Source organism: Osmerus eperlanus, chromosome 3 (genome assembly GCF_963692335.1).
Source record: "Osmerus eperlanus chromosome 3, fOsmEpe2.1, whole genome shotgun sequence".
NCBI classification, from domain to species: domain Eukaryota; kingdom Metazoa; phylum Chordata; class Actinopteri; order Osmeriformes; family Osmeridae; genus Osmerus; species Osmerus eperlanus.
In genome coordinates, this window is record NC_085020.1 from 11,404,469 (window position 1) to 11,419,939 (window position 15,471).

The following is a 15,471-nucleotide window of genomic DNA, read 5'->3' on the forward strand; positions in this document are numbered from 1 at the left end:
CCCCGAAATTGTTTCATCTTCAGGAAAGTGAAGGGGTAAAAGTCCCTTGTTAAGCGGGACTTTCCAACTCTATTTACGAGAGGAGGCGGTTTGTTCGAAAACAAAGTCATATTACTTTGACGTGAGGGTATAGTTATTATTTTAGGAAGAGGTGATTTTATCAGCAGTCTCTGGTTATGTCATGTTCCTCTTACCAAGATGCTGCTACCTGTTCTTAGAAAGGGAAGCTGCAACACAGAACTACAGTTGCCATCACACCTATCAAAAGAAGGGACTTCCGTTGTCACAGTCAGTCTTTGAAAGTGTGGGGGAGTGTGTGCGTTCCTGTCTTATGTGAGTATGCATCGTGTGAATGTGTGTGTACGTGTGAATTCATGGGGACGGGTGTGTGGATGTGTGTGTGTGCATGTGTGTTTGTGGGGTGTACATGTGTGGGTGTGTGTGTGTCTTCATGTGGACGGGTGTGTGCTCTAATTGATAGCCTGGTGAATTGACTGTTGCTTATTGACTGGTTCCATGAGACACCTTCCTAAGCATCTGAAAGCCAAGAACAGAGCTGGCTCTTTCTCCCAGGATCAAAGCCACCGTGACTGAAGCTGCTCCCCCTGACGTGACCCTGGCTCCTCCTGCTCCTCATAGACGGAGGTTAATGAGAGCTTTATGACCTGCAGAAGGCATCACAAGGCTCCTGACCTATTAAACCTTTCATTACACACAGGGGCGGTCGATGTAGACTAATCAATCAGTCCTGACCCAGACCTGAGGCTACTCTCCAGAGGGAGAAGACCAGGTGTCTCCCTATGGCTCCCTGTGGCCCGCAAACCGTTACACACGATGAGGAGGTTTTTTTCTCCTAAAAACAGGAAACAGGAAGTTGTCACCAGAACTCAGGCTTCTGATGTCATTATTGTGTCTGTTTCGAGCTATTCTCTCTTCATGGTGGGAAAGCCCTGCGATGCTGTAGAGTCTGTGTGTGTGTGTGTGTGTGTGAGTGTGTGTCTGTGTGTCTGTGTGAGGACATAACAGATTCTCATTCCTCAGCGGCAGCATCAGGGTTAGCTGGTCGTTCACACGGCGTCTGCCTGGAGGTCAAAGGCGGACTAGGAAGGTGAACCATCTCATTACGACGACGTGTCGTCCAAGAGGGCCTCTGTTCCCCTCCTTATTTATCTGTTAATTCGCTCCTATAACCAGAGGCAGTCCAGATTTAGCAGAGCTATGCGTGTCTCGTCTGTGTGGCCGCCCAGCACCAGACGCTGTATGAAAAGCAAAAGCCTGAGGCCAGAGCTGGACTGCAGACAGGGCAGAGACAAAAGACCTATCTGTGTCTCTGTGTCCCCCTTCCACCACCCCCCCCCACACACACACACACATGCATACACACACTTACACACCCACACACTTACACTCACACACTTGCATACACACACACACACACACACACTTACACACATGCACATGTGCACACTTACACACACACAACCACAAACACACACACGTAGCACACTCACACACACATACTCTCTCTCTCTCTCTCTCTCTCTCTCTCTCTCTCTCTCTCTCACACACACACACATACACACACACAAAGCATCCTCTGCCCCATTGATATTTGACTTGGGGTTGTTGTGGAAGTCTCGCAGTTGCACCCCCCCCCCCCGCCCCCACACACACACCCACAGATTCCCCTAACCCCTGCGCCATTAGCATACTTAAGTTGGGGGGGGGCGGGGGGTTGGAGGGGGTTGCTCGTGAATCTATAAACAAGTTTCCAACGTGACTGATCTCTGCTCAAAACCGGCTAGTATTCACAATAATGCCGCCACTGTATTAGGAAACATGGCGAGATGTGTAATTGTGCTCAGGAATGTATGACCAACTGTTGTCCACAAAGGGGCTCTTTGGCTGGGTGGGAGATCATGCCATATTTTTAGAATGCTGCCCGCCTCTATGTGATCGTCTCCTTTATTTGGGTGTTTCCAGGGCGATAGGTATGCTGCTGCATTTGTTTCAAATCGCTGTGATCAATATGAATACAATGTGCGTAATCCAAATATGCCCCTATATCACATGGTACTCTGTGTAATACCTGACAAATCACTCATATTTACCCCATCAACAATCAACCGAGCCAGCCTCAAATTTACTCAAAGTTAAACATCCACCAACCACCATCTCATCCTCAAATTGTAACTTCCGGAGCAAACAGCTCCACAAAGAGTCTTCCATACTACATGTCCTCTAGGTGACACCACACTCGGTGGGCACTGGGCCATTCCTCCCCTGTTACCCTCTAGTTTCTCCCCCAGATTCCTCCCCAGGTACCCTCTTGTTCCTCACCTGGAACTTAGTTCCTTCACCTCCACACCCCTATTTCCCTGCTCCAGTTCTAGCCTGATGGAGGCGTTAGCCCCTCTCAGCAGAGCAGTTAATCCCCCATCCAGGCCCAGTGATAGACCTCAGGGCATCTCATTGGACGGAGAGAGAGAGTGACCAGGATGTCGTGGTGAGGGAGGGGCTAGGGGGGAGAGGGAGGGGCTGGGGCAGCGTGGGGGTCTAAATGGCACAGAATTCCACCCCGAGCGCTGGACTGATGAAGTGTAACATTGTGCTGCAGCCACAATGGCCACACTGTCGACACAATCCTGTCTAATTCAATTAGCCCGGGAGATGGTGCATGAATTCCCCAAGAATTCCTCTGAAGCGCAGGGGTTGCCCCCAATGTGGAGGGGTGATGTGAGCGCGTCTGTGTCGCCGTGGCAGTAGACTAACCTGGCGGGTACAATGGCACGTCTATGAGAAGAATGAGGCCCTCTAACTTTGCCAGACCTGAAATGTCCGGGGCCAAGGTTATGAGTCATGCCGGATACAAGGGCGCAAGTGGTGGTTGAGTGACCACTTCCCCTGAGTGAACGATCTGGATGACAAAGCTCAGCCTGAGGGGTGACATGGTGACCTCACAAATATGCAGAGATGAACTAAAAAACCATTTTGTTTTTAAACCTGCCTCAAAAGACCTTTCCTCCTTTTGGCTCTTCTTGATTCTGTGGAGAAAGGTTGTGGAATTCGGTTGAGTCTCTTTGGATATTGTTTGCGAGATTTGAAAATGACTAAAATCCAAGGTGATCCAAATGTGTCGAAAGCAGTTGGTAGCAACATGTCCAGTTCAGTATGATCATCTAGACCATTCTCAAGTCTACTCCTGAAGGGTTCCTGGCGCAACACTCTTCCTCGATACCAGAACACGTAGCAGGAATTCGGCTCATTATCTGGAAAAGTTTATGTTTATTTTTTCAGGCAAAATCTCCCTTTTGGAGTGAGTCATACAGGGTGGCATCCACATTGCCAGTGACACAGTCTCCTTCCCTGATGGAAACAGTGTTTTTCCTGGACCCTGAAAGAGACGTGTGCTTGAGAGCTGGCAGCAGTTTAGAGAGCTTCCTGGGTATCTTACAACTTGCAACTCACTTGGGATCTCTGGTCTCAACCCAATAACCACACTGGGTTGGAGAGTGTGTATTTTTGCACAAGGCTGCTTCAGTAACTGACGTATTACACAGACAAAAGCAAGCTGTGGTTCTAAGACTGACTTAAAGCTCCCTGGTTTAAGATAGTGAAGATGAAGAAAAAAGGGGTTATGTTATTAAATCTGGGGAGCACTGGGGGCTAATACAAAGGTTTATTTTGGCATTGAGGGAGTGGCGACTAGTTAGACTGGACCTATCCGTTTCCTGTGTTCGGGAGGATCCCTGTGGTTGAGCTACGAAACACTTCCTGTTCTGCACGTCACATCTACAGACATCCCACTCTGCTCGACAACCATGACAGTCCTGACAGTTTGCCTTGTCTGTTTTCAGTGAAAATATCCTTGGAGATCAGACATCACTCTGTGCTCGCTCTCTCTGGTGAATTCAAGTGACCACACTGTGGTATGCAGTTGGGTCACTAAGCCCAGAGCTGGATTCTCATGACGTACTCCAAGAGGGTGTAGCTGCGTAGCAAAGAGCTGCCAAATGTACAACGTTTAAAAAAAAAAAGAAAAGAAACTCTTAAATCTTTAGAGTCTCGTAAAAACGCAGAGAACTGTGAATTCTAACGGCTAGTATGTGATTCTGTTTCTTACTAACAACGCCATTATCACAATGAGCGAGTGTCTGTTTTGGGGAACGTCTAACAAGTGCACTCGAGCAGTAGTGATGAAATGTTCATGTCACAACACCCCCTTATTAAAAACAAACAAACAACAAAACTCCCATGCCTTTGTGTACTGTTTCATCCTTGAAGTCTGTGAACACAGAAGAGATTGAGGAGCCTTTCAACCACTCTATATTGTCAACTCACAGATGAACTCCTACAAGCTATTTTGAACATTTTAAATTACATGCTCTTCTGTCTCTAAGAATTACAAAACCACAGTGTTGCTAGCAATTCAACATCTATTACAGTATAATTTTCACACAACCTTCAACACACTCGCACACTTTCCTCCCCCAATTCAATTTTACTTTCAGTGTTGCTTTATTGGCGTGACAAAGATCCTTAAATTGCCAAAGTATTAAGTAAATATACAAACAGTTCAAACAAACAATACATCTTTCTCTTTCCGTCTCTCACACACTCACACAAACACAACATTCCCTTTCTCTCTGTGTATCTTTATTTCTCTCTTACCCTTTTTCTCTCTGACACACACTTCTTGCACGCACGCACACATGCAAACACACACACAATCGGTCACACGCACACACACGTACTCACAGCGCTCACACATATAGCTCCACAGATGATCCTCCAAGAGGCTGCGGGTGTAGTTGTTGGGTGCCAGATTGTTTGTGTTAGCCGAGGCTGTGACCTTGCTGTTTTACCTGCGTGTGTCTGGGAAGCATGCCAGCTCTCTCCTCTATTCCCTCCACTCTTCACTGCACACAGCCCATAAAGCTGTCAATACGCGTGTAGGCCTGCTCACCTCTGACACGGTTTAACTGAACAAATTTCCCTTTATTTTTGGTGGGTGGGGGGCTCAGGCACACATACAGACACACACACACACACACATACACACATACACACACATTCGGTTGACTCAAGAGAAATGCATAATCATTTGACCAGAACAGATTTATTTACGGCAAGCATGTATTTTGCCAATCACGTTTTGACCCCTGCACTTGAACAGTTTACATAACAGGTCTCGACCTATGCACGGCTTAATAAAAGGTAATCCTGTCCCACATCACTGATATGGACTCCCATTATAGAACCAGAGCCCCTATTCCCAATTTGCACAGTTTGATTCAAGTTACCTTGTGAATCCTTCCCTGAAGAGAGATGCTTGTGGTGCTGGATGACATCACTGCCACAGGATAGCCCCTTGTGGAGCTGCCATGGTAACCCGAGCTGGACACACAGAGGGCCTGGTCATTTCTCTGGGAGGGGTGGACACAGGGGAGAGGGACTGAAAGATATGAATTGCTGAACTTAATCTGTTGTTAAAAGAGATGGAGAAGCAAGAGTGAGAGGAAGAGAGAGAGAGCGACAGAGAGAGAGAGAAATAGAGATAGAGAGAGAGATAAGAGAGATAGAGAGATGGTGAAAAAGAGAAAGTGAGAGAGAGAGAGAGTGGTAGAGAAAGATAGAGATTTTTGGAGAGAGAAGGAGAGATGGGGAAGGTTTGGCCTGGAATACTTGCTGTGTGTGTGAAGGGCAGCTAAGTAAAAGACCTCCTTGTTGTAACTTCAGTAGACAGAGTTTCCACTTCAGACAGGAAGATGAAAACCTGTGCACCTCTGAAGCTTTGTGCTCTGGATTTTTCTGGTTAACTTTTACCTTCAGGACAGTGGCACGGCAGTGAGCATGTCTGTGAGCACATCCATACAAATAGCAGTGAGAAACAAATATTCAACATGCTGTTCATACTTTTCACACTACTGGCGGACCCTCACAGAGGAAATACAGATTGGCTTGAGTAAAATGAACTTCTCAAAACATAAAGAGTGAAAGAAAATCAAGCTCAAAATACTCCATTTCCATTTTTTCCCCAGATTAGCCAATTAATTGGACAAGGTTTAGCATCCCAAACCACTACTCAGTGATAATAGGAAAACCATACAGGCCTTCCTATCAGTTCATCAAAGCATGTTTCATCTTGATGATAGGCCAGGCTGTGACAGGCCAGCCTGTGATAGGCCAGGCTTTGGCAGGCCAGCCTGTGATGGGCCTTGGCTGTGATAGGCTGGGTTGTGATAGGCCTGGGCTGGGATAGGCCAGGCTGTGGCTAATGGCATTAGCACAGCTAGCGGCTGAGTCATGAGGATAATAGCTATCATCGGAAACGGTTTATTCCATTTGCATCCTGTATACTCTAGAGATCCTCATAACACATAGGAAACGACTCATCCTTTTTCATAGACAATTAGGCCCTATTTTAGAGACAGAATCAGCACTTTGAACTGTTTGCATCAGCATGAGAAGAGGTTTATGGTATTCTATAACTATTGTTATTCCGACACATATTTAATTTTAGGGGGCACAATAATGGGATTTTGTTTTTAAGAAATATATATTTTTCTCCACAGATATTCTCAAGGAAGCGGCAAAATGCAAAACGGTCTTGATTCAACAGAGAATAATTGGATTGTTTATCCATGCCTAGAGTTTCAATAAGTCATGACAATCTCCTAAGGGTCAGGACTATTAGACATACACACACACACATACACACTCTCTTTATATCCCTATTTCTCTCTTTCAAAAACGCACAAATGCGCACGCACACACACACAAATGTGCAAATGTAAACAGTCATACAAAATTGCATTTTTAGAATTTTTTCAGTGGAGGAGTTATCTTCCCTGCTCTTTCAGACCAGAGTAGTAAATAATAAATGTCAGAGCCTTAGGGTCAAGACATTTCAGTGCGTATCAACAATCTATTGTGAATTTTTTCAATCCCAATCACCAAATTATTGGTATTATTAATGTATTCAAAAGAGATGCATTTTAGAAAGGCCCAGTGTGGCCACCTCTTGAACAGGAAGAAATGGTTTTGTTGTACACTGTACACCATCATCCAGTAAGAATTTCTGATGTTGTGTTCCATCTGCCTGTCTTCAGCATTCAACCAGGGATGAGGAAGGAGGGCTTGTCTGCCGTCTAGGTTGTGATAAGGCAAAGGGAGATCCATTCACGTGGGTCTCAGCGAGCTCATGTTTGGAAGCGAGCGGCCTCACCGTTCCAGAGAACACGGTGGCCTCATCCAGAGGGTGATGGACTCCCTCATCTCTGGTCTGTCTACATCATCCCCCCAGGTCCAGGAGAGTGCTGAGGGAGACAGTCAAAGATCAATATCTAATGATTGAGGTAATGTGAATCCAGAACATAAAACAATTTCCTATAAACATTCTGGATGTTTGGTTGTTTACATGAGATCTACAGATTTGGAACTATATTGATGTCCTCTAAACATGGACTCAACCCATACACATCCTTAGAACAGATAGTTCACTCTGGTGTTTGGATGAACACAGAGCAATGGAGGACACAGGGATGAGGACCGCACTCCTCATGTGCTTCCTGTTCGGCCTGGTTCTTCATCAAGACCCAGCTCTGCAGTAGTTAAGCAATTAGAGAATGTTTGACAATAGGACCTGTGGTAATTTTGGACCCTTCTCTAAGAGCATGATAGTCCTCTATTGCTGCAGTTTCTTGACCTTTTGTGTCTCCGAGAGACATGGTTTTGTAACTGCTGAATGGTGTAAGTTTATTAAGCTCTAAATTGCGGTATAAAGAGGCCCATCCACCTCTGAACACACAAACACACACGCACACACTCTTTCACACACACACACACACACACACACACACACACACACACACACACACACACACACACACACACACACACACACACACAAACATACAAACAAACAAACACATACACACACACACACTCACTCTCTCTCTCTCTCTCTCTCTCTCTCTCTTTCTCTCTCTCTCTCTCTCTCTCTCTCTCTCTCTCTCTCTCTCTCTCTCTCTCTCTCATACAGACACTCACACGAACAGTCTCTCTCACACACACACAGACACACGCATTGTGCACACCATGAGTTTGAACCAGAGTGAAGACACCTTGTGGCATGTTGAGTGTGTCACAGCACTTCCTACTTCCTCATTTAACCCTAACCTCACCTGGGAAGCCCAACTGTAACTTAACGGCAAGCTTGAGTAACACCTTTACAACTCTCGTGGGTGTAGAGTGTAGTGTGCATAAGTGTGTTTGGTGTGTGAGGTGAGTGTAGGTGTGCTTAGTGTGTGTGTGTGTGTATCCATGTTCGTTTGTGTCAAACGTTCTCTATAAACATCTGTTTGACCCACCTGTTCCATGTGGCATTTCACAGTCTCCTCAGACAGAATACCATCAATGAAGACCATGACAGACTCTGAACTGTTCGGCTCCATTCTAACCCAGTGACCCACAGCACTCCCTCTTATCTGGGCTTGGCAGGACCATAGATGCATCCACCACAACACAGGACAACAACACACATCTCATCTCGAATCTGACCACCAGCTCTCTGATCATATGGTTCATTTTCCCTGAAACACATATTTGGATAAACAAAGATGTTAACCTTGCTGGTTGAAAGGGGGCCTTTAATGGGCAGTTAAAACGTGTATTATTCAGAAGTCTTTGTAGATCTGGGATGCTTAAGGACTACATATAAAACTGTGCCTTGACCAAAGACTGGACATAAAGGTTTGCTGTCTGTATTCAACATTTAGGGACTTTCAAGGGGTGTGCGCATTCTAGAAATAACTACAGTATATAAATGTTCGGTTGGGTTGAAAACCAGATCGTTAAAATAATATGTTATGACCACAGGTTATTGTGTTACAAAACGGTTTATTTCTCCTGAACACATAACAATGACATTTTTCCTCTCCAGAACGGTATGTAGATCTAATTATGGACTTCTGGTATGTTGTTAGCGTTCTCTCTCTTTAGAACACGTCCCACAAAGAACTCTTTGAAGTGGAGGCAGGGTGGCATAAACAACATCCTGTTGGTTTGTTTACTCTTTCGCTTCAGTGATAAAATATGCCATTTGAGTATCCTCGATAGATTAACCAACAGACAGTCTTGTTGCTTCGTCTTGCTTTAAGGAACTAATGAAACTCACTTTCCCAACTTGAGGCAGAGTAGCAACTTTGAGGTTATAAAGTCACACATCCATCTCCATAATACCGGTAGTCGTTGAGTTTGATTTCCTTATTGTTTTAAGCGGAAATAACTTGACCCTGTTTGAGTCTCAGTAGTTCTAGCACAGGCCATGCCTCAACCGAGTAGTGTGCAAAATGTCCCTGCTGTGTTTATCTCCTCTGGGTTTGTCTGTCGTTTTTCAGATTCTCTGTGTTTTCACCCACTCAGAACCTACTGTACACTTCAAGCTGGGAGGAATGTCCGACAAAATACTTGTCTTTTTCCCCATCTTCGTTTGAAGATTAAAGGAAGTGGCTGAGACGAGGTTCAATACAAACACCTATGAAGGCAGGAACTTATGATGACTCGGTGCTCCTTGCCTGGCTTTAATCTACAGCTAAAGAAAACAACACTAATGGTTTCCCTTTCCGACTGCTTGTAGACGATGTGCCCTGCCTCCCTGAGGTGGACTTTCACAACCAGGCCCTTCTGTCAGGGTTCCACCCTAACGTGACAAGCTTTCACAACCACTGTTTCTTCCCTCTGGAAAAGAAGGGAAATATGTTATTATAAATCAGTTGTTACTGGGCTCTGTGACAGGAACTGTGCTTCTTTCAACTTTGTTTAGAACAATGACTCGTCACTCTCAGATTATTCTCTCGCTGTATAAAACACCCCCTTTTTTTCATTTGACTTTGCTCACTGATCAACAACGTTTACCAGTTCACGTTTGTCTAACCAGGCGTCTTACCTCACTCCAGCGGCTGAACTTTGGCCTCCTCTCCTCCCCTCTCTGTGATCCGCTGTACTAGGAAGTTTATCGAAGTGTTTCACTGTTGCCTGTTACACTCTGAAATGTTTTGAACTAGCCTTCCTCGGGATTTCCTCCTGTGCAATCTCCCCCTAATGTGTATTAGTCAGAAACAGAGGCTGGCACCAGATACAGACAGAGTCCCTGCCCACGCATACGATAGCACAGAAGACGTCTCATATCACCGCCGCCTGCTCTAGCCTGGCTGGTGCCTCTTTACAAATCAAACACGCCATTCTACCACACTTGCTGGGCATGACTACATTAGAAACCTCCCTGGCTTAGGGTGGAGGTGTCTCCTGTGACGAGGGGAAAGAGAAAAAAAGAACACATCGGTAGAACCGTAGCTGGAGCCCACATTCTGAAGCGAATCCAGCTAAACACAGGCCTCTCCAAGCATAACACATTTGGTCATAGCTCAAGGACGCTACCTTGCAGACGAATTGTATACCCCCTCAGAGCAGTGGGGGATTGTGAGTCAACATTATCTGTTATAGCTTGAAGGAAGGTGGGAGGTAAGGGTTTGTCCACGATGTATGAGAGGGTCTGGGCAATTCTCACCCCGGAGATGTTTATCCAACAAGAAATATAAGGCCAAAGCCTAAGTCCCTTTAGTTTTGATTTGTCGTGTCAGTGACCTGGCATCAGGCTACCCCCTACCTTCTCTGTCTGCATTCTTTGTCTTTGGCTGCCAACATAAACCTAACCCTCCCACAGACAGCCTACCTACACCTCCCTCTGCTCTCACACCCGCCGCCTGCAAGCTGGGGAATAAAAGAAGAAGAAAAAAAATCCCTCTCTTCTCTCTCCGTCCCTGTTTGCTTTCTTTCTGTGTCAAAGCGACCAGGAGGAATGTCTCCAAAGAGTCCTGAAGAAACAAAAGCATATGAGAGGCAAGCGGATGGCTTCAGTCTCTCCTCCGGGGAGGGATTGTGTCCATCTGACAGCATTTAGCAGGAGGGAGTGTACCTTTTAAGAAGAACACTTACCAATGGTTCTAAGAATGTAGGAATGTGTTCTTTCACCCTCGGTAGTGGTTTGGTTGCTCTCTATGTTGACACATTAGCTCACTATTGTTCTTGCATTTGACTGTATGGCAAAACAAAATGGAATCCATACAGGAAGTCAAACTTCTTTTTAGAGCCTCTCCCAAGCTGTAATCACTGACATGGTTCCTGCTCTGATTGACCTAGTGTGAGGTGAGGTAAGAGAGCATAGAAAGGTGACGTGGCTCATAAGAGAACAACTCATGAATAAGGAGTACCCTAAAACATCATGATAACCGTCAGGGTCAATGAAGCTCACGTTCTAACAGTATCATAGCCTAGTTCTATAAAAGTCTTTCATCGTTTGTATCAAATATATCAGACGCTATCTATAAAAGGTGTCTCAGCTTTCTTGGCAAGGTACCATAACGACACAATTTTGCATGGTAAGCATGGCCTAGATACTTCCCCTTGCAGTTGGATGACCAAAGACAGATATAACTCCAGCCGGTTTCTGGGGAGTCTCCAAGAACAACAGAGGACATTGAACACGACCTCTACAGGACGTTCTGACCCGGCTCTCATTCCTGGGTAAACATTAGGCGGCGTAGAACCGTCCAAAAATCCACTCGAGGATAAACAAAGATTGTGGGGTTCTGTCTAGAAATAGAGTAGTTAGGTGTCTTCTGCACCGCTGGTTGCTCTCTGACCCAGAAGATGACCTACGGCCTTTAGGAGGACCTCTAGTGTTGGGTCAGTCCCGGAATGGTGGAGTTTCATTCTGCTGTGGGAGTACGAACTCCCTGACCTTTAACACTCAAACCTTGACACCCAACGCCTTTGCTGTCAGAGGACAGCAAACGTATGACATCCTGCTGAGTGGTAAAACAATAACTGTGACACTCTGACTGGAATGTCAATGAGGCCCCGGTGGAGGGTCGGCTATTTTCAAGGTAAGTAATACGGATCAAGAAAAACAGCCATAAAGGGAGTCCCCGGGCTGCAGGAGTCTCCCAGTCCGACACTCCTCCGCCTTGCATTGGCGCTGGCTCTGAAACACTGGCTTTGGAGTTAAGAAGGAACACCTGACCTGTGGTAGCTGGTAATCTCCCTCGCAGGACTCCACCACCCGCAGACCACCCCTGGCAGCATCATGTGTCGCCTGACGTTGTGTAGGTCTCAGGCCCTCTCCAGTCCTACATGGTCCAGTACGCTGTGGAAGATGCAGTCTGTTTAATGAATTCGTTTGTTTAAATATTGAAATAATTCAGGTATATATCTTCAGAGGGTGACAGGTAAATATTTGTTTATGGATTATCAGGGACACTGTTTATTTAGATTTTAAATTACCTTTGTTTAATTGTTGTGCAAGATACTTTCCAAAAGCGCTCATTCATTCACAGTATGGACTTACTGCACAAGAACAAGCTTTTTCATTGCTTTTTCACTTCAATATCGTAAAATACTGTGAACTGCTGTTTGTAATTAGCAAAGCTCAAAATGACTGGCCCAACCCCTGAGTAGCTCACACAGTCGTGGTTCCACAGTAATCATGTGACTCAAGATTTAACAGCTTTTTGATGGGACATTTTTCAGACATTATTGGAGAGAAATACATTTTACACCTAGAGGTCAAAGCTTCAAAATCCTCTATACTTACCTCCCAGTACAAACATTTCCTCTAAACAGTTTCAGAATGAGCTTTAGCTTGAGGTTATTAACAGCGTGCGCTAACACTGACCTTTAGGTCACCTTTGATGGGGTTTGTCATCAAAGACAAAGTAGCATTAGCCTTGAATGAAACCATCCAAGGTGGCCGTCATCCATGAAGGCAGCTGTTGAATGGAGTACGGTGGAGTAGTAATTTCACAGGCAAACACATGACATGACAGCCAGGAGAGGAAGACTTGGGAAGGAGTCAGTTTGCCGCTGGTGTTGGGGTGGTTGCTGGCAGGAAGAAGGCTGTAAACATTAGGGGCTGTGACAGCGGTGTTGACATTAACATGACCTGCTGGATCCTCCCAGCAGACAGGCCGCTGTGCTGGCTCATCTTACTACAGCAGAAACTGTATGTGTGGGTCAAGTTCTCCCTCCCTCCCTCCCTCCCTCCCTCCGTCTCTCTCTCTCGGTTGCTCTCTATCTTTCTCTAACTTTTTTCACACCATTTTTCCACATCTCTCTATTTATCTCTCTCCTCCTCTCTAGCTTCTTCTTATCTATACTTTTTCTCTCCACTCCTTTGCCTTTTCACTCTCTTAACAAATAACGTTTCTCAATAATCTTGTAATGCTTCAGATGCTGTTTACCCTGTGGAAGTGGCCTCCTAGAAGGACTGCTTACCCCATAACTATGACGCTCAGCCAAAATGAGAAACGTTACATTTTTGTGGTCACTGTTGACAGGCTGGTTTACGTTGAACAGCTAGTCTACATAGTTTATTGAATGTTTCCATCCAAACACGTGAATATTTTAAGTCAGCAGTACGTTTAAGTTTAAGTCCTTTTTCTCCTGGGTAATGAGTGTCCAATATGACCATCCCAGCTCCCATAGTCCATATAAAGAACACAAAGATAATCCTTTGTGCATACATGCGTCTGTGACACTGCCCCATGTCACCTCCCTATACAACCCCAGGCCACTCATCTATCATTTTTAATTCAGCCATGTTCTCCTCTCTGAGAGCCATCACCTGACTTTACCTCCATTCTGCTTTTCTCCAGAGAGCCAACAATGCGATTAACACAGCATGACACACACACGAGTAGGGAGTCTTCCTCTCCAGGCACATGCAGTCAAAGTTTGAATTAGGAGAGAAGAAATGGAGACTCACTACTCTTCTTTTATTTACCCCTCTCTCCTCTCTTCTCCCCTCCTCCTCTCTCTCCCCGCCTCCTCTCTCCACTCTTATCCCCTTCTCTCTCCTCTCCTCTCGCCTCCTCCTTTCTCGTCTCTCCACCTCCACCTCTCCTCCCTCCTCCTCTCCTCTCTCCTCCCTACCTCCCTCTCTCTTCCCTAATGTCATCTCCCTCCTCCTCTCCTCCCTGATCCCTCCTCCGTCCCTCTCTCCTCCCTTTCTCTTCTCCCTTTCTCTTCTCTCCCCCCTCCCTCTCTCCACCTGCTTCTCTACTCCCTGCCTTCTCCCTCATCTCATCTCTTCTCCCTCCCTCCCTCTCGCCTCCCTCTTCTCTCCTCTCTCCTCCCACTCGCTCCTTCTCTCATTGTGGCTCGCTGTGAACCTACCTGACAGGTGCTGTGTGGTTAATCCCTCCTGGGAGAAGGAGCGCTCCCAGAGCCGCTCAGAGGAGGATGGGAGAGAATGAAGCCGCTCTCCTGTGGCTGTGTTGATAAAAGAAGCCTGTTTCATCCTTTCAAAGGAGAAGGTGATGGATTGTCTCAAATCCCTTCCCTCCAATAGTGGGAGGGATCAGAGGTGTGGGCTTGGACGCTACAGGGTCCTATGTGTAGTAAGAACACCAAGGTGGGTTTGTTTGTGAGCTGTGTGATGGATCCAGACAGCGAGAGTCATGTCAGATAGCCAGGTGGCAGTGAGCATCAATGACCCTTAACCTCACACTTCATATTCATGAAGCAGCCACGCGTGGGCTGTGTGTGTGTGAGGAGGTGGGGTGTGTGTGAGTGAGGAGGTGGGGTGTGTGTGAGTGAGGAGGTGGGGTGTGTGTGAGTGAGGAGGTGGGGTGTGTGTGAGTGAGGAGGTGGGGTGTGTGTGAGTGAGGAGGTAGGGCGTGTATGCATTTGTGTGAGGTAGGGTGTGTGTGTGTGTGTGTGTGTGTGTGTGTGTGTGTGTGTGTGTGTGTGCGTGCGTGTGTGTGTGTGAGGGAATGGTTCCATGCACACTCACCCCTCACTGTCTGACTATCACAGCTTGAATGCACTTCCTCCTTGAGCAGGCCTGGTAGAACATTCTCCACCTCCTCATACCCTGACACACACACACCCACACACCCACACACACACACACACAAGGCTAAATGACAGGGTTGTCAGCTCCGTGTACAGTAATCAACAGCCAGTCACATCCTCCAGGTTTCCTCTTCAGGTATCACCATACCACTTCCTGTGCCTGATAAACTTTCCCTGTCCACTTCCTGTGCCTGGCAGCGCATGGTTGAGACACAGGCTGGGGATTGCTGACATGGCGACCATACTGGGCCATCACAGCAGGAGAACATGAGAGGATGTGCTAACCTGACAGCCTATAGTGTTCTTCCTGTATTCACCATCATATTGCAAATTACTTTGGTAGAAATGTAAGTTTAGAATCGATGTCCCTAGAACAAAACAGACATTTCAAACACACATAACACACGCACAGACACACTCTCTCCTACTCATGCCCAGCCCACAGCCCGTGTACAGTCCTGTCAGGGTTGTCATGTCACTGCAGAATCCAGGCTCTTTATCAGCAGTCCTGAGGGCATCATGACAGCCCAAAGGAAGTGCCAGCCAAGTAAATAT

At 46.3% G+C, this 15,471-nt stretch overlaps 1 long non-coding RNA gene across 2 annotated transcripts; it reads right to left on the reverse strand.

Annotated features, from left to right (window-relative positions):
• Positions 1 to 8,904: 8,904 nt before the first annotated feature.
• LOC134016836 (uncharacterized) lies at positions 8,905 to 14,353 on the reverse strand. Of its 2 annotated transcripts, none has more exons than XR_009929669.1 (3): positions 14,236 to 14,353; positions 9,950 to 12,208; positions 8,905 to 9,741 (listed from the first exon to the last, which is right to left on the reverse strand). It is a non-coding gene; the product is annotated as an uncharacterized LOC134016836 (long non-coding RNA). The 2 variants fall into 2 exon arrangements; XR_009929666.1 differs by lacking the exon at positions 14,236 to 14,353 and adding an exon at positions 12,737 to 12,831.
• Between the last annotated feature and the right edge of the window lie 1,118 nt (positions 14,354 to 15,471).